General features: G+C 39.8%; 1 long non-coding RNA gene and 2 pseudogenes across 1 annotated transcript; 2 read left to right on the top strand and 1 right to left on the bottom strand.

Annotated features, from left to right (window-relative positions):
- Window positions 1-394: 394 nt before the first annotated feature.
- On the bottom strand, window positions 395-12,168 carry LOC103554885 (uncharacterized). Its single transcript, XR_545839.2, has 3 exons — window positions 11,229-12,168; window positions 3,365-3,434; window positions 395-1,757 (listed from the first exon to the last, which is right to left on the bottom strand). It is a non-coding gene; the product is annotated as an uncharacterized lncRNA (long non-coding RNA).
- A 1,053-nt stretch (window positions 12,169-13,221) lies between these two features.
- On the top strand, window positions 13,222-14,996 carry LOC139076590 (lysine-specific demethylase 3A pseudogene; annotated as a pseudogene).
- Window positions 14,997-15,010: 14 nt separating this feature from the next.
- On the top strand, window positions 15,011-16,640 carry LOC103554897 (lysine-specific demethylase 3A pseudogene; annotated as a pseudogene).
- The last annotated feature ends 3,627 nt before the right edge of the window (window positions 16,641-20,267 follow it).

Here is a 20,267-nt window from a genome sequence, read left to right as displayed (position 1 = left end):
TGCCCAAATGTTACTTCCTCAGGAAGGCTTCCTGACAACACCAAAATAGATCAAGTCCATCTCTCACATGCAGAGCCCCGTGAACTCTTCCTTTAAAGGCTTGTCACTGTTTATATGTATTCGTGTGATTATTTAATTAATTCGTGTCTCTCGTATTAGCTCCAGAAGGGGAGATGCCTTGGCTGTTAGTTCTCTCTGCAGCTCAGGAACCCAGGACAGAGAATGAGTGAAGAAACCGAGGTCTTCCACAGTCAGAGGGCACGGGGATGCTGGAGTAGGTATACCAGCCTTGGGAGTAGGCACAGATTGTGACTGTCTCATACTTAATTGCTCCAAATTCAATTTCTGGTGCTGTTTCCTTTCTGATTATTGAAATAATTCCTGAAAACGTTGCTCAGCCAGGAAGTTGTCTCAGATTTTATTTTTTTAAATGTCTTTAAATAACATTTGTAGAGCATTTTATAATTTACAAAGTATATACGTTTCCATTATGTCATTTGAATCCCCAAACACCCTCTCAAGCAACATATTATTCTTAATTGACAGATGTGGAAAATGAGCCTTAGAGGGATTAGGTGACTAACCCAAGTTCTCTGAGTTAATAAGGGACTGAGTAGGGACTTCACCCCAGATTTTGCAGTGCCGAGTTCTGTCTTTTCCCACTGCTGGATAATTGCTTACGATTTCTCTTCACTCGGTCAAGTCTGAATTTGGACTTTAATGGTTAACGATACCCCAAGAATGATACAGTTTTTATTACATTTACATATATAGCAAAAATCACAGCATTTATATATGTATGTCTCTTAATTTATATATGTATGTCTCTTCATACAGACACTTCTACCTGGATCGGTCTTTCTTATACTGGAGGAGAGACATTTGATTCAGAACCCAAGGTCCTTAGTTGGATAGTTGTCTTTGTAAAATGGTCATATCTTTTTTCTGTTTTTTAACTGATAACGTTCAGGAGAATTGATGACCAGGTTTACAAAACAAGGCAGACCCTCAAATCTATGGAATCATGGTTAATGTCAATTATTTCAATCATTACTCTTTCATTATACCAAGTCATATTTATATTATTTCAGATAAAATCCAAAATATAAACCAATTTTTTGATCAAGAAACTTTTATAACAGCTGATTAGGCATCCTAAATTGGGGCAAAACTTTACATTTTCCAGAATAAAGAAAAGAAGAGCATGTGTTAATAATTCAGCTTTGCAATTACAGCCAGGTCCTTTATTGCTGGTCATTTAGTTGCACAAAAACTTTGGAAGTCCATTTCAGAATCCAAGGTTTGTTAGTTCTAATTAGCAGATTAGTTACTACTGAGAAACTGAGACAAATAATTGCAGTGGAAAAGTAGACTCTTTGATTTGCGTGTATTTAGATTTTTATCAAGAGTGTTTTCCCTTAAGGCAAGCTTTATGGTGGCAGTTAAAGCCTAATTCTTGGCTGCATAAAATTTGTTTGAAGGTCACTTGTAAGCTTAGGTCACGGTTCTAGTACCAATAATATTAATGTGATTAACACACTCTCTTGTGGGGTCTCAGTAAAGAAAGAAAGAAGTTAAAAGGAGCTTATTCAATGTATTTGGAAAGTACAGACACTTGTGCAGATACCATTGATTGTAAGATTCATCACGAATTTGGAAACAGCTTCTTTCCCTTTTCATGGCAAGGTACGCATGGAAGGCTGGCAGGAGGTGATGGGCCGGAGGGCTCCGGCAGGACCAGGCAACACCAGATCTCTCTGAAAACAGAGGGGAGGAATAAAACCAAATGGACAAACAAACAAAAGATGTCCCAGCTCATTGCAAAAGAACAAGACGCTATTTTAAATACAAGCACATTAATAAAAAAAATCTTGATTCCAGAAAAGTTACACTGTCTTGCCTAAAATCATCTTGCCCTATAGCCAATGGTTTAGAGAAATCATGCTTTTCAATGGGACCTCTAAAAATATATACCATTGTATGGATGGGAGAGTCTGTAAAGAGAATTTATACTATAATGAGTCATTATTTTAAAAAGCCCCAATATATAATCTGTGGCATGTGTACAACAAATGGTTAGATTTCTTTTTGTTACTGATAAATTACTAAAAAGTCCAGCTTGTTCAAACAAATGTTTTATTGTTTTTACAATTTTCCTCCTAATTGAAAAACGGTCAAACATTAAACAATATATCTTCCACTGGGTGAAACATAGTTGAACTTTATTGTTTTTTGGCTGAGGAAGATTGGCCCTGAGCTAACATCTATTGCCAATCTTCCTCCTTTTGCTTGAGGAAGATTCTCCTTGAACTAATATCTGTGTCAATCTTCCTCTATTTTGTATGTGGGTCACTGCCACAGCATGACTGATGAACGGTTTAGGTCCATGCCTGGGAACTGAATCTAGGCTGCCGAAGCAGAGTGCGTTGAACTTAACAACTAGGCCACAGGGCCAGCCCCTTGAACTTTCTTTTTAATCAACTCTACAACTGACACAGCTTGTCATTGTTGAATCCATTTTTAGACACCCAGAAATGGATTCTTCCTGTGAGTGACATCACACAGTTGGATTGGAAGTTTCCTGTTCCATCTCCAGAGGAGATGACAGAGTGTGGCTTTAAGGAGATACTGGGTAGGAATAATATAATTGATTTTGTTTGATGGTAATCTGAGGTTTCCCCTGGCAGAAAGATGTACAGAAGTGTGCTGTAATATTTAAGAAGCACATAATGCTTTCTATCTCAGAACCACACTGAGAGATTTAAGCTTGAGGCTCCTATGAGGAGAAAAGCTGCCTTCAAAGATCTCAGCTCCTTTTTCACTTTTTATGTTTTTCCAGCAAAGAGCTCAAACTTGGTACTTCTACAAATGCATATTTGTTAGCTGTATTGTGACACAATGTTTCCCAAATTCAACTAAGGAAAATGCCCTTCAGTCCTGTAATGTTAATACTCTTTCCCTTTTTATGGCACCCACCGTCCATTGCTACCCCTCAATCTCGGCAGGGTTGATTTATTTTCCAGGGATGTTTTCTCTCTTAGATGACCACAGTTGATGGTGGATTAATCCACTCACATGAACTGTGCTAAAGTTTTATAGGAATTGTGGACATTCTGGCAGGTAAGTAATCAGAAACGCCCTTTGGCTCCCCTCAAATACCAGGTGCAGACCTTGCCTCTTGGACTGAGAAGCCTTTCAGTGAGTCAGAAGAACAGGTAATTGCATTAATCTTATGTAAACCAGTCACCAGGAAACACTTGCTATTTATTCCACAATCTATTCTCCCTCTTTCATCATCACCATTTGTGTTCCACCCATACAGCAAAGCTCATCTAAGAGAAAAAACATTGCCAGCAGTATTTACCTTCTGCTCAGCATGAGAACATTTGTCTTTGTGCAGTGAATACGTCCATTTATAAGCAAACAGTAATACTCTGGAAAGAAAAATGAAGTATGTTAATAAACCATTGTCCACACAATAAATACTGTTGTCTTTTCCTTATAAATGGGATATGATTGACTCTGACACTGGACCAGACACTGGAATTTGTTTTCCGTTAGTGATGGTGGATTTTCACAGATACACCCACACTTGCTTGGCTCATCGCTGGTGACCTTAGAACTAATTTGAGACGCAGTTGGCAGGGGGTTAGGAATGTAAGTCAGACCTGGAGTCTTTAATGTTGTCCAAGTATGTTCTTATTTATGAGGTGATGTGAACTGGCAAAACAGCAACTCCATCATTGTTGCTTTTAGGAAAATCTCATATAATCATTTACAAATGAACCAGAACAAACCACACCTAACCAGGCCATAGGACCTGACCCTGCTCCTCACTGAGGGCACCCAGATAACCTTTGCTATCTTCTCCATCTTAAATTTCTCCCCAAACTCTTAAGAACACAAGATATAGGGAAGTCTTCTAGATTTCTTCTTTTTGTTGCCCTAATGCTCCCTGCATATCTCCTGCTAACTTTAAATAACAGGAAACTGTTGTGGTGGCTGGGCTTTCTAGGCTGACTTACTTTGGTTCAGCTCATTTAATTATTAAACTAAATACTGTCTGAGCTAACTGCTCCCACTTCAATTTTGCTGTGGTTTCATTCCTTCATTAGCTTGAGATCCACTACACGCTCTTTGTCAGAATTAGAAATGTCTATTGAACATAAAACAAGAGCATATCTGAGGAGCAAGGCTACTTCAAATATAGGGAGTGAACACTGAGACTGATGCCCAGCAATTCTTTCTGACTCTACAGCCAGTGGTCATGCTTCCTACTGAAGTTAAGAGAAATTTTTGTTGCTGGTGTCCCACAATGGGACCACATCAGAATTTTTCAATGCATGCCTACTCAATGGAATAGAAGTATAATTGGAAAAGGGCCACTAGCATCATGGTTCAGGTAATTTATAGATTAGAGTTTTTAGTGGTCTGGCTTGGAAGCCCAGCCGCCATTTTCTAATCTGACACAGGAACACATTTGCCCAGTGAAATAGTCAGCTTAACGTTCAACCCAATGATATTGTTAGAAACTAACAAGAATACAGGTGCACAACAGAGAGGCAAGGGAAGGTCAAAATAAACCCAATACATGAATAGACACACTTTATGCTGTGTATAAGGATATATTTATTTAGGGATAGGGAGTGAGAAAATGAATTTATGGGTTAGCAGAGTTGACTAGTTATGGTGGTTCTAGGTATACTTTTATACTTTTAGGGGGAGAATAATAAGGAACATCTTTTGAGTGAAGGTGACTGAGCAATAATTCAGAAAAGCTGGACAACTAATTCAGGAAGAATAACTTTCCAGTGCCATGGTGTCCAAGGGCCTGGGTTCAAACTTGAAAAAAAAAAAATCATTTTACTGCCCTTCGGTGATTAGCCAAAATGCTGCAGGCAATACTGATATGTTTCCCTGTTAAGAACCATGGACCTAGATGATCTTTAAGGTCTCTTCTAGTTCTGTAATCGGAATTTTCCTTGAAAAGATATTCTACTTATACAGCTAGGAAGATTTAGCAATTTCCTCTTGCTTTTCTAGCAGAAAACGTACTTCAAGAAGTGGGGTTGCAACAGACGAACTATTCACCCATAGTCCTTTGTTGGTGTAAAAGTTATTCTAGGATTTATTCCCAAATCCCGGCTGCAAGAAGCAACACATTAGGACTGGACCACAGCGCCCTCTAGCCTGCACGCCTGCAAAGCCAGAGGCTGGGTTTTCTAGGATTCTGTAGAAAAGCAACCGGCTTTGTTCGTAGGAGATTTTCTTCACACAATATGTTTTCTTATCATTTGTTTATGTAACTTATAGACTTCAAAAGTGTTGCTCCCTCTTCAAGTTAAAGGAAACTACTATTCATTTTAGGGAAATTAATAACACCACACCCAAGACCTGCTCCGCAACACTTAAACATTCCTTGGCAGTTTTAATTTTTAAAATCTGACTTCCAGATATTTTATCTCCACTAAGGAAAGAAGTTTATAACAAAACATCCTCATGTATAAGACAGAGTCACCGAGTGTATTACGATCACATATTTGGAAAAGTAAATGGACATGCATATAATATTAGGTGGAACCAAACTGCGTTTCTTTAAACTGTGTTTGATCTACAAAAACAGCTTTTTTGCATGGTTCACTCTAATGTCTAAAAGGATAAATAAGAAACTAGGAAGAAACTAGGGAGGGAAGTGGGAACGGGGAGACAGGAGAGGCACACTTCTTTTTCTACATATATTCTTTGAAGTCCAAGGATCTTTTTACCACATTCAAAAAATTAATATAAAAATTTTAATAGGAGAAAAAAAAGATGTGGTCATAAATTTCCTTAGACTAACTTATTTTCTCCTCTTCCCATATTTCTCGCCATACTCTTCTCCCTCTCTCTGTCAGAGTTGTTTATTGAATTAGCTGACAATCTATTGTTTTCAAACTTCTGGTAAAAAATTTTTAGAAACATAACCTAAGGGAATTTATCATTTGATTACGGAAATATATACGTGCACAGGTTTTTATTGTTTTAGGATAGTGGAAAATTTAAACAACGTAGATGGGAGATGGTATAAATAAAATATGATGCATTCATCTATCAGAATACTGTGTAGACACTGGGGGGGTTTTTGCTCTTTTTTTGGGTATGCCTTGTAATATTTTTATTTTATTTTTTTGATAGCTGGACATGATATAGTGGGTAAAAGGAGCCGTAGTAACAGGCTTTCAGTAATGTGGTAGTAAGGAACGTGTGTGGGGGCAAGCATTCTATAGTCCTATGATGAGGTCTCAGTCTTTTTTTTTCTTTTTGCAACTGAAGAATAATTGACATATAATACCCTGTTAGTTTCAGGTACATCATAGTGACTCAATATTTATATACATTATGAAATGATCACCATGATAAGTCTAGTGACCATCTGTCATCATACAGAGTTATTAAATGCTTTTGATTGTATCCCCATGCTGTGCAATACATCCCCATGACTTACTTATCTTATAACTGGAGGCTGGTGCCTCTTAGGTCTCGGCCTTTGGGTGAGCCTACGACTCTGGACTGTGAACTTCACAAGTGTTTCTCAGTTTTTGTCTCCCCTTTTAGGTGGGACAGGATGGCTGGAGAGGACTGATGTTGGGTATTTCCCTTCCCCCACGTGGAAGGCTAGAGCTGACGCGAGTGGCTATTTCCTTTCCCCAGGGTGAGTTAGGCTCTGGTTTAGTTTCTCCTGAGGGCAGGCCTTGTTACGAACAGAGTGATCTGGCATATTTCAAAATGGGTCCTTTTTCCTTCCCCCTGAAGGAAGGAAGCAGGAGGGGATTTTTCTCTGACATTTACTGTGGGAATCTGCTCAAGCTCCTGGAGGTAAATCTCACAAAATTATGGGGGCCTCCCTATGACGGGGTCCCCTGGAGTTTTTCACTCTCAGACTTGTCCACACTGGGCCTCCAGCAGTGCATCAGTTACAGTTCAGGTTTTCCCACCTGGCACTGGTTCCTGAACTGGTTTCTGCTGGGGAGCCTCTGCTCTGGTAAGCCATAACTCCTTGTATTCACCTGTTGGTCTCTCCAATCTTAGGGGCAGAAATTTGCCCTGTGTCCTTCCATCTCTTATGGATCCAAGAAGAACTATTGATTTTCCAGTGTGTTTAGCTTTTTACTTGTTGTTAGGATGGAGTGGCTACTGCCAAGCTCTTCAAATGCAGAACAGGAAATGGCTCGAAATCAGTTTTTAACGAGCCCCTGAGGTTCTTCCTAATGAACATTAAAGGATGTTAGTGGAGAAATGGAAGAAGTCTACAGGGCAAAGGAGAACAAAGGAAGGAAGCCAGGGGGTAGGAAAGGAAGGTAAAGTACCAGGAGTCCCTAAATGGAGACAGTGGTCCAAGAGAGAGCCCCTCTAGAGAAGGTGTTAGGGGCGGTGGGTGTGAGGGAGGACTGCTGTGAGGTGCCAGGAGTGACACTGGATCAGAGACCTTGGCAGCCAAGAAACTACTCAGATTTCCTATGAAAGAAAACTTTACATTGCCTGCACCCAGGACCTGTGCCTGCCAATCACTCGACTTGCACTCTGGGAAAATTGTCCAATGTCTGTACTGCGTTCTCACCAGTTGATTGTCCAGTATGACAATGCCAAGTCCACGCCACCAGTCTTTGTTTTCTGCCACTGAGTGGCCGCCCACTGTAGACCTCTCCTTGCAATGTCCTTAGGGCACCTGTCAGCCCCAGGTGACCTACTGGTGTGTTGGTAGTATGGGAGGGATGGTGCTGACAAATTGATTGTGTTTGAGGACTCTAAGCTGCAGCAATGGGGCATTGACGCCACTGTTCTGTCTGAAGGAAATATACCAAATTAGGATAGGCCACGTTGACCTCTCCATTGGAAATTTTTTCCCCAATATTTTTTTTTTTAAGATTTTATTTTTTTCCTTTTTCTCCCCAAAGCCCCCCTGTACATAGTTGTATATTCTTTAGTGGTGGGTCCTTCTAGTTGTGGCATGTGGGACACCACCTCAGTGTGGCTTGATGAGCAGTACCATGTCCGAGCCCAGGATTTGAACCAATGAAACACTGGGCCACTTGTAGCAGAGTAGGCGAACTTAACCACTCGGCCATGGGGCTGGCCCTGCCCCAATATTTTTATACAAGATTTCTTTGACTTTGTTTCTAAATATCAGTCCTTTAATGACCATTCATGGCCTTAATTGATTTTCACAGTTAAAATATATTAATTTTCCATTTTCATTTTTATTTTACTGAAGTTATTTTCTTTGGGGGACAGGTTTTCTTTTTTTTTTTTTTTCCTTAAAATTGCCACCTGGGCTAACAACTGTTGCCAATCTTTTTTTTTCTTTCTGCTTTATCTCCCCAAAACCCTCTGTACTCAGTTGTATATCTTAGTTGCAGGTCCTTCTAGCTGTGAGATATGGGACGCCGCCTCAGCATGGCCTGACAAGCAGTGCCATGTCTGCGCCCAGGATCTGAACCCTGGGCCGCCGCAGCGGAGTGCCCAAACTTAACCACTTGGCCATGGAGCAGGCCCCATGGGGGACAGGTTTTCTGCGTAAATTTTATAATAAAGGGTTTTTTTCTTTGATGATGGAACATAGTATTTCACCTTTATTTGGGTGTATTATTATTACCAAAACTAATTTTCACAGGTCAAGTTTGCATTTTTTCAAGGAGATTGACTTCTTCCATTAATTTTAGTCATATTTTTTAATGTGTAAAGTTTTTAGCAATTTTTCAGTTTTATTTGCATTCATTATTTCTTCTAAGAGAGCCTAGAGTTTTCTAGGTTAGAGTGTGCAGTTATCCCTCAGCCAATTTCCTGTTATAATGAAGTGGGGTCTGGACCACGTGGCGAGGAAGAAAAAGGCGGCAGGTGCAGGAAAGGAGTTAGATTTGACAGTGGGAAGATGAGAATGTCTGTCTGAGAGCTTCTGTTTTCCCCCGTGATGTATGAGGCAAGGCAAACAACTAAGAATGAAAGAGGAGAAGGACATGAGCAAGTTTTTGGAAAGAGGAGAATGTGCGATGTAGTTATTTTGAAGACAGAAGTCATCGTATTACAGAAGTATGGCAGGACTGTTGGCTGGTGTTAAGTGGTCTTTTGAGATTTGTGGTCTTGGCTTTTAAGCAAGACCAGCTGTGTATTTTTCTCCCACTATGTTCAGCTGCTTGAGTTCAGGAGCATGGCAGATGGTTGAGTTTTACCTGAATTGGAGTTTGGCAAGGTGTTCATGGCTGAGGGAGAAAGCATTGCTCTCATAATTATCTCTTTTCTCTCCTGCATCATCAAACTTTTACTCATTGATTATTTCCTTTGGTATAAAATACATCCAGTAGCTATCATCCTTAACAACAACAAACACAAAACAAAATACAAACAAACAAAGCTTCCTTTTACCCTACTCCTCTGTAAAGAGCCAAGCTACCATCCCATTTATCGGTTCCTTTCATAGCTTGACTTCTTAAATGAGTTTTCTGTAGTCTCAGCTGCATTTCCTCACTTTACATTTTCTCCTAACTCATTCCAGGCAGGCTTCTCTCCCATGACTCCACTGAGACTGTGTTTATCATGGAACCAGTGACCACCCTTGTGCTGAATTAACAGTCAGTTCTCAGTCCTCATCTTACTTGAACTCTCAGCATTTGGCCTCTTGAAACGCTATCTTCTCTCGGATCCATTGACACCATACATCCCTCTTTCCCACCCCACCCCCATTTCATTGACTGCTCCTTCGGGGTCTCCTTTGCAGAAGTTTTCAGTGATAGAGATCACATTCTTGGGAATTGCTTTCTCTTATCTAATTTATTTTTCCTATGGAAACTTCTTTACTACTAAGGATTTAAATATTACTGATATGCCAATGAACTCCTCGCATTCCTAGATCTACACTTGATTAGGAGGTAGTGTTATTTTTTGTACACTGATGAGCGCAATTTGCTAATATTTTATTTAGGAATTTTGCAACTGTATTTATCAGTGAGGTTACCTATAACTTTTTTTTTCATTTGAATTAAACTCAGAATTTTTCAAAATAAGCCCTACTGAAAAAAACTATTCCATATTCAAACTAAAACTATTTTAATAAAATTTTTCTTTCCAGGAGCAATAATGAAGGAAACAAGGCATTTTGTAAAACGCGGTTTTGAACTAGTCACAGTAAGAAATAAATGTATGCTTTCACCTCCTCAAAGCAGAGGCTGCTTCTGTTCCTCAGCCTTGCAATCAAGGTGAAGAACAGTCGATAAGCAACTTCGGGCAGAGTTACCAAAACAAAGCACAAGCAGGTGAATGTGGATGCCTCTTGAAAGACGTTGGGGGACCCTGACCAAAGGATCCGAAATCTATTTTTAAAAACTGATACAGGGGCCGGCTCCGTGGCCAAGTGGTTAAGTTCGCGCGCTCCACTGTGGCGGCCCAAGTTTCGAATCCTGGGCGCGGACATGGCACCGCTCGTCAGGCCACGTTGAGGTGGCGTCCCACATCCCACAACTAGAAGGACCTGCAACTAAGATATACAACTATGTACCCGGGGCGCGGGCGCGGGCGCGGGCGCGGGCGGTTTGGGAAATAAAGCAGAAAAAGAAAAAAAAAAAGATTGGCAACAGTTGTTAGCCCAGGTGCCAATCCTTAAAAAAAAAAAAAAACCTGATACAAAGGTAAAGTGGTTCCTTCTAGGTGGCAGTGCCACCAGAGCCCGGCCCAGCCCCGTGCTCGCCTATGCTAAGTTCCCAAGCAAACCCTGATGCTTCTGCTCCACAGGAGACTTGTTCTCTTTAGAGTTTCAGCGTCCAAGGAGCTCTTTTTGTGAATGAGGTGAGCGCAGACTCCATGTACTTGCTCCACAGTTGGAGTCAAAGAATCTCCCTAAGACCGGCTAGGTAGAGTCTAGGCCAAACGGCTTATTTCCACTTTGTCCCAATTCCTCACCACGCGTTCGTAGACCTAGGACCACAGACCTTTGCTACGTCATCATAATCACATCTAATGTCCATCCTAATTTAGGATTCATATTCTGTGCCTGGAAACAGTCCCTGTATTTAACAATAATAGCTACACATAACACAATCCACTGTTACAATGTATATGGTCACAAAACATTAATGACCTTTGTAGACCAATTGTTTTTAATCATAATTGTCATACATCAAAATTCACAGCCAGAATCCCCCAAATCAAAAAATTTGCACAATACAAATAATAGCTTAAAAGACATAGGCATTTCTTACAGTACTGTGCTTCCGGAAACCCCATCTGTGGAGCGCCGCTGAAGGCATATTTCCCAAACTGCTGCTCCGGGTATTTTTGTTTGGAAAATCTATCCCAGCAGGGCACAGCTGTCTCTTGGATGTGCAGAAAAGAAAGATATGCTTGTGGCAACCAGAAACTTTTAAGCTCTTTCAGGTTGTATAAAATGAGCCTGCAGAAACGTTTAAGTGTTCTCAGGATGCAAAGTTGGAGCCGAAATATGTCAAACCAGTTACAAAAGTGTACAGCAGAAATCTCTTGAGGTCAAACCTCCTACCCAGATATGCAAAAAACCTTCAGGACCCACAGCTTGTTGACCTCCTCCCGTTTTGTGTGAATTTCACAAAAATTCATATTGGTAGAGAGGATTTGCTCATACCCCTCCCCAATCTGACCTTCCTAGTCTTTTAAGAGATGCTGACGTATCCTTCCAACTTGTCAGAGGGTAAAGGGGGGCTGGAAACTAATTCTTCATCCAGGAGGAACCTGGAGAACCAGCTGCTGTGCGTGCTGAGGCGTGAGGCTGACTTTCCAAAGCACAAGCTTCACTCTGATTAAGAACAACTTCTGAATGTCTCCACCTCCGATAATGACTGTATTCTTCTCTTACGTTCGAAAAATTTGCGCTGGAGTTGGAAGGAGGCCCTGGCTGCCGGCAGCGGCAGGCTGCTGCAGAGTGGGGTCTGTGTCCTGAGCGCGGCGTCCGGCATCTGGGCCTGGAGCGCGGCCGGGCGGAGGGGCGCCGCCCCGGGGCTTCGGGGACCGGGGCTCAGCAGCGCCTCCTGGGCCGCCGCGGTGTCACCCCGCACGCGCGTGCCGCCGCCAAGCGGCCGGGGACCAGGAGAGGATGTGGCTGGAACGTCTGGCTCCTCAGCGGAGCTGGGGGGCTAAGCCGGCTCCGGTGACACCGCCAGCACCCCCACAGGAAGTGATTTTAATAACAGTATCACTAGAAGGTACTGTGATTAATTAGCAATTGTAAAGTATTATATAAACATCAAACACGGATAAAATAGTGAAATAACTGAAAACTAGTCTCTGAGATTTAAGGAAAAAGAAACCACACTTATTGTTTTGTATTTTAATATGTTTCCTCCTAGTTTATTTTGGAAGACTAAAAATACCAGACCCATGATCCTAAGTTTTTCAAGTGGGAAGAACTCTTTTTAACATAAAATATTTTACAGGCCTTTATGTGACTGAGTTTATAAGTAGTATGTCTTACTGAGAAAATACATCAGAAAAAGCTATATTGATTTACTAATATATTTAAATAAACCTGTATGTTCTTAGTCACGTGCTGCAGGTGGTGTGGTGAAAGGCCAGCTTTAGAGTAAGGTTGGTTGGTTTCTAATCCTGCAGCATCACTTCCTGCTGTGCAGCAAACGTAACTTCTAGGTATCTCAGTTTCCTACTATTTAAAATGGGGAAAAATAGTACTTATTTCACAGAGTTGATCTGACGGTTCATTGATATATGACATGGTAAGCCCTTAGAAGAGTAGCTGGCATATAGTATATTCATTTTCAAAATAACACACATATTTGTGTTGGACTCATTTGTAGTTGACACGTGATGTCCGGCAGGCTGTATTAGAGACTAAGAAGTGAAGTCCTGAAGGGCAGGGGCTGTGTTGCTGGTTTACATCTGATTGTAAACCAGACAGACAGATCCGGGTTCTCATCATTGCTTTGCTGTTTATAAGCACCTGCCTAAGTTACTTGACCTCCCAGCTGTAACTATCTGTAATATAAATGCAAAATAGTACATACAAATAACTGTAAAGTAGCTGTAAATAGCTGAGGATAGCTTCATAGGTTTGTGGTGAGGATAAAGTGAGGTACTACACGTAAAGTACTTTGTGTAGTACCGGGCACATACTGCATCAGAGATGTTTGCTGTTAGCAGGAATTCAGACTAGGAAACTGAGAGTTGGAGATGTTAAACAGTCTATATCAGCCTCCTCAACTATTCATGAATGTTATAGCTGGAAACTCCCGCTCAGGAAAGCAACTGGTAACTAATTTCCTTACTTCCTCCTCTTCTTCCCAGTAACTAAACCAGAAAAATGAATTTCTAGGGCTTCTTTTGACTAGGTGTGGAAGACACTGTTGGATGGCTACCCAACAGCTATTCCATTCTCTCTTGCTGTCAGGGCCCCAGTTTGTCTGGAATGAGGGGATAGATTGGATTTTTGTTCTCAATCTTTCATTCCCTCTCTGTAATAGAATTATACATCTAAACCTTTTGGCGTGTGAATTTGTGGCACTTTCCACTGGAGTAGGTAAAGTATATATTCCTGCCTAGTTTGTGATGGACTTGGTCAGGTGATTTGTTTGGCAAATGGGATGTTACTGGACACGACATGAGCAGAGACTCTAAATGTGTTGGTGTGATTTTATCTAACTTCTGATGCATCTACCGTTTGCCATAAGAAGAGTATGCTGTGGTGCCCAGTAGTGTCAGAATAAGAAGATACTTGGGACAGACATGAAAACACACACAGCCTGGATCCAAGTACAACTGATCCCTGCCAAACCTAGCAGAGTCACACACGACCTGCATGCCCATAATTGAGAAACAAATGCTTATTCTTGCAAACCACTAAGATTTGGGGGTTGCTTGTTATGGAACATTATCACAGTAATAGCTGACTTATATAGGTAGCAGTCTGCCCAGCTCCAGAGGATGAATCATAATTGATCTAAGCTAATCTTATTGTTCTTCTCCGTACACGTGATTTTTCCAGATTCTCTTGGAGCTAGGGGTGGCCAAATGACTCAGAGTTGGCCAATGAAATATATAAAGATGTCTACTGGGGACTTCTGGAAAAGTTTTTGCTTCCCTGATAAAAGGCACAGTGGGAGCTGGAAGTATTTTTTCTTTCTTCATCTTTGCTTGAAAAGTCAGTGAGTGTCTTGAGACCATAAACTGAAAGGCACAAAGATGAAAACATAACAGCTAAGGATGATTGAGCAAACAAATAGAAATAGAAAGTCTAGAGTTTCTATTTCATTCATTGTAAGAACATTTTAATTTCATTGTAAGAACAATGAAGCAATTATCTTATGGTTGCCGTTAACCAAAAATGTGGTGGGAACTGATTTGGATACAGAAAATTACCCCCCGGTCAACATTAGATGCCACCATGTCAAATGGTGCTTTCTGAAAAGGAAGCTATGTCAAGTGTGGAGCCACACGGTAAGAGCATCTCAGAGTGTTGTTAGGGAGCAAGCTGTCCAAGGTGTTCAAGAAATGAGTGATGTATGTGATACCACCATCTTCAGCTTGCACTGGGCGTATCCTCAGTGTGAGTTTGGAGTGTGTGTACATTGCCAGAAGAAGAGGAAAAATTGTCAACAGGGTACTCCCTACAAGACTTTTCCTTGGCTTAGATGCATGAAGAGTCAAGTACATGAACCGGGGAACTTGATGCCTATGCGGATCATTCTTGGAAAAGCTCTCTAATGAGGTTGAAGGCTCTTCCTTCTGTAGGACCAAAATGTGGAATAGAGGCAAATTGTCCTTGTTCACAGAGGCAATTCAAGCTCTTTCCAAAGCCGGCCTTGAAGGAAGATGTAAAACAGACTTCCTTAGTTGGAGAAAAATCTATTCTTGGTGCTATGCTCCTGCAGAATCGCTCAGTGTTGGAGCCAGCAGCCGTGGGTGGAGGTGCAGCCTCCAAGTGAGCCAGCAGCATGAAATCAGCCTTTTCAATCAGTGCTTCTCCTTTAACCTGGCTGGCAGACCTACCCAGGGGGGATGCAGCAAGGAAGAAAAGACGGGAAATGGACTCAAGAATACACTAAAAATCCTTGATATCTTTGCTTCTTTGGTAGAAAACAAGCCTTCCCCCAATTTATGTAAGAACCTTAAGGACTACTGACAAACCTAGGATTCTACACTCCTCACTGTTGGCTGTGTGGTAACTGTTTGCTGTCCTTGTAAGATCTCAACAACAGGAGCAACTGGAGTGTGTTCAGAGAGTGCTGGAAACAAGGGCCAGTGATGGTGTCTGGAGTGCATCCTAAATTGAACACTGAATTTTGGAAAACTGAATCTTTTGGCAAAGAGTTTTGTGACCAGGAAGTCGATCTAGTTAATTGTAGGAATGTCTTAGTCTGTTTGGGCTGCTATAACAAAATACCATAGACTGGACAGCTTAAAAAAGAAACATTTATTTCTCACAGTTGTGGAGGGTGAGAAATTCAAGATCAAGGTGCCAGTAGATTTGGTATCTGGTGAGGGCCCACTTCTTGGTTCATAGATGGCTGTCTTCTCACTGTGTCATCACGTTGTGAAAGGGGGGAATGGAGCTCTCTGGGGTCTTTTTCACAAGGGCACTAATTCCAATTGTGTGGGTTCTGCCTTCATACCTAATCACCTCCCAAAGGCTCTCCACCTCTCAATATCATCACTTTGGGGATTGGGTTTCAACATATGAATTTTGGGGGGATACAAACATTCAGTCTCTACCAAAGACCAATTAAATCATCACAAAAACCACAGTAGGAAACTTCTGGAATGGACTCAAAGATGTTCCTAATCTCTTGGGAAATGAAAAAGAATTAATGATGTTGAATCTTAAGGACTGGCTATCAGGAGGACATTTTAGAGATATGATGCCCTCCAGGCTTGATGATCTGATGGTCAGCGTCCCATTGCTTGGAGTGTGCAAGGTGAGATGACATACTGATTTTGTCTCTAGGCTGACAAACTACTTTGTTTGGCCAGATTGGGGTCCCAAGGTGTATAATGCTTGTGGATTAATTACTCTAGAAGATCGAAATTGCGGAGCAACGTCTTTACTGAGACGTGTCTGGTGCAGCTAATGTCCTGGTCTATGTGAGAATTCCCAAGGACAGTGTGACCAAGAAGACCTTAAAGCTGTCCAAGAATGGAAATTCTCATGAACTCACGATAAAGCAATTTATTAAAGGAAAAGAGAAGCCAGGAGCCTTCTAGCCTATATATGCTAGTGAAGACGTGGAAAAGATAGGAGAATTCCTTAAAATGGCATCAGAAGAGCTTTTTCAAGAACACCCAACAACCTTGATCCTATTAATGATCAGAGCTGGTATTTAGACTGATCACTGAGACAGCATCTTCATCAAGAGTATGGGGTTCAAGGCAGGGCTATTGTACAGTTTCTCAGAGATGTGGCATTCTGCCCAGCCTGAATTCCATACCAGGTTCATGACTTATATAGCTGTATCAAAGTGGCTGAAGATTTTGTTTCTCCAGAGCAAGTTAAACAATGCTTCTGGCTTATTCAGGAATTCTGTTATCTGTCACAGACTCATACCAATTGTGAAGTTAAATTACAGATGAATGTTATCTACCACGCCATTGCTATAGTGAAAGCCAGTGAATCCAGTTTTGGCAAACCCTAAGGGTTTCAGAGATGCCTTAACCTCTGTACAATGGAAGTGAATTATTGGCAGCTGTTCAAACTCTTCGGGCAAGATTCCTGTGGACTTTGAGAATTATGTTACCTCATCTTTTTTTTTATATGTACCCGACTTTTGAGGATACTCTGTCTAATGTATGTTTCTAGTGTTTACAGACACTAAGTGTGTATGTGTGGTAACTATTTACAGAACATGCATCTTTAAACTGTGATTTTTCACCTAGTACAGAGCTTTTACCAAGTTGTAAAAACAAAAACCTCTTATCAGCCCTGGAGCAATACCTGCGGTTATCCCTAGCTACTTGGTTGGATAGCTTAGTCAAAACGCATTTCTAACTGTTAGGAATTACTTTGCATAGTCTATTTGGGTTATATTTTGTTTGTATTTGTCTGAATACCTCTCCTCTGCCCTTCAGGGTTCAGAAGAGTGATGGGAGAAATGAACAGCTCATGATGCAGTTCTTATTATATTGCATAGGATTGGCATTGTATAGCAGAAGTCAATTATTGTACAGTTCTTGGAGTTCATCATCTTCATGAAATGAAGTTTTTTATTTAAATGAAACTTTGCTAATTTTAAGTGTTAAGCATTTTGCATTAAAATATTCATATAATAAAGTTTACAAAATACCTTTGCTAAAAAAAGTGATGTAGCGTTAAAACACACAAGACAAAAACTAATTGCAAAGAGAAATAGATGAATCCACTCTCATAATTGGAGACTTCAACACCCCTCTCTCAGAATGTATAGATCCAGCAGGCAAAAATCAGTAAGGATATAGTTGAGCTCAACAATGCCATCAATCAACTGAATATAATCAACATCTATGGACCACTTCACCCAACAACAGCAAAATACATATTCTTCTCAAGCTCACGTGGAACATTCACCAAGATAAATGTTCACCAAGACCACATTCTGGACATAAAACACACCTCAACAAATTTGAAAGAATAGAAATCATACAATGTCTGCTCTTAGACCACAATGGAATTAACTATAAATCAATAACAGAAAGACAACCAGAAAGTCCCAAGATTAAACATAGAGATTAAACAACACACTTCTAAATATCACACTGGTCAAAGAAGATATCTCAAGAGAAATGAAAAAATACTCTCAACTAAGATGAAAACACAATTTATCAAAATATGGGGGAGGCAGTAAAAGCAGTGCTTAGAGGGAAATTTGTAGTATTAAATACATATATTAGGAAGGAAGAATTTTCTACAATCAGTAATCTAAATTACCACCTTAGGAAACTAGAAAAAAGAAGATCAAATTAAAGCCAAAGTAAGCAGAAGAAAAGAAATAGTAAAAATTAAAGCAGAAATCAATGAAATTGAAAACAGGAAATCAATAGAGAAAATCAATGAAACCAAAAGCTCTTTCTTAGAAAATATGAATAAAATTGATAAGCCCCCAGCCAGACTAAGAAGAAAAGAGAGTGCACAAAGTTCTAATATCAGAAATGAAAGAGGGGACGTCACTATAGATCCCATGGACATTAAAAGGACAATCAAGGAATACTATGAACAACTCTATGCATGCTAATTTGATAACGTAGATGAAAGAGACCAATTCTTTGAAAGACACAATCTGCCAAAACTCACACAAGAAATACACAATCTGAATAGGCCTATATCTATTAAAAAATTTAACCAATAATTAATAACCTTCCAAAACAGAAAGCGCCAGGTTCAAATGGGTCCACTTATGAATTCTTCCAAATTTTTAAGGAAGAAATTACACCAATTATATATGATCTCTTTCAGAGGAGAGAAGCAAAGGGAATCTTCCTAAATCATTCTATAAGGCTAGCATTAGCCTCATACCAAACTAGACAAAGACATTACAAGAAAATAAAACTGCAGACCAATATCTTTCATGAACATAGATGTAAAAATCTTCAACAAAATATTAGAAATCAAATCCAATGATGTATAAAAAGAATTATATACCACTGCCAAATGGGATTTATCCCAGATATGCAAGGCTAGTTCAATGTTTGAAAATCAGTTAATGTAATCCGTCACATCAACAGGCCAAAAAAGAAAAATAACCATTTAGTAATCATGAATAGATGCAGAAAAAGCATTTGACAAAATCCAACACTCATTCATGATAAAAACTCTCAATAATCTAGGAATAGAGGAACCTTCCCCAACTTGATAAAGAATGTCTACAAAAAAATACTACAAGTAACATCATACTTAACGATGAGAGACTTGAAGCTTTCTTATTAAGATCAGACACAAGGCAAGGATATGCCCTCTCTCCACTCCTTTTCAACAGTGTACTGGAAGCTCTAGCAAATGTAACAAGACAAGAAAAGGAAATAAAATATATACAGATTGGGAAGGAAGAAATAAAACTCTCTTTGTTCACAGATGACATGATCATCTATGTAGAAAATCTGAAAGAATCAACAAAAAAATCTTGGAACTAACAAGCAGTTATAGGAAGTTTGCAGGATCCAAGGTTAATATACAAAAGTCAATTACTTTGCTATATACCAGCAGTAAGAAAGTGGAATTTGCAAATAAATTTTAAATTTACATAATACTATTTGTATTGGTATCCAAAAAAGAAGAAATGCTTAGGTACAGATGTAACAAAATATGTACAAGATGTATATGAAGAAAACGGCATAATTCTGATAAACAAAATCAAAGAAAAACTAAATAAATAGATATTGCATGTTCATGGATAGGAAGACTCAATATTGTCACGATGTCAGTTCTTCCCAACTTGATCTATAGATTCAATGCAATGCCAATCAAAATCCCAGCAAGTTATTTTGTGGATATTGGCACACTTGTTCTAAAGTTTATATGGAGAGGCAAAAGACCCAGAAACACCAACATAATATTAAAGGAGAACAAAGTTGGAGGACTGACATTACCCAACTTCAAGACTTTCTACGAAGCTACAATAATCAAAACAGTGTGGTATTGGTGAAAGAACAATTAGGTCAGTGGAACAGAATGGAGAGTCAAGAAATAGACCTACATAAATATAGTCAACTGATCTTTGACAAAGGAGCAAAGTGATGCAGTAGAACAAAGATAGTCTTTTCAACAAATATTGCTGGAACAACTGGACTTCCACATGCAAAAAAAAAAAAAAAATCTAGCTACAGATCTTACACTCGCCACAAAAATTAGCTGAAAATGGATCACAGACCTAAATGTAAAATGCAAAACTATAATCTAAAAGATAACATAGGAGAAAAACAAGGTCATCCAGATGACCCTGGGTATGGCAATAACTTTTTGGATACAACCCCAAAGGCACAATCCATGGAGGAAAGAATTGATAAATTGGACTTTATTAAAATTAAAAACTCCTGCTCTGGAAAAGACAATGTAAAGAGAATGAGAAGACAGCCACAGGCTGGAAGAAAATATTGGCAAAAGACATTTCTGATAAGGGACTGATATCCAAGATAGAAAAGAACTCTTAAAACTCAGCAATAAGACAATAACCTGATTAAAAAATGAGCCAGAGAACTTAACAGACACTTCACCAAAGAATATGTACAGATCGCAAATAAACATATGAAAAGATGCTTCACATTATAAGTCATCAGGACAATGCAAATTAAAG

Source organism: Equus przewalskii, chromosome 17, assembly GCF_037783145.1.
Source record: "Equus przewalskii isolate Varuska chromosome 17, EquPr2, whole genome shotgun sequence".
NCBI lineage: Eukaryota > Metazoa > Chordata > Mammalia > Perissodactyla > Equidae > Equus > Equus przewalskii.
This window is presented reverse-complemented; position numbering and strand designations above follow the sequence as displayed.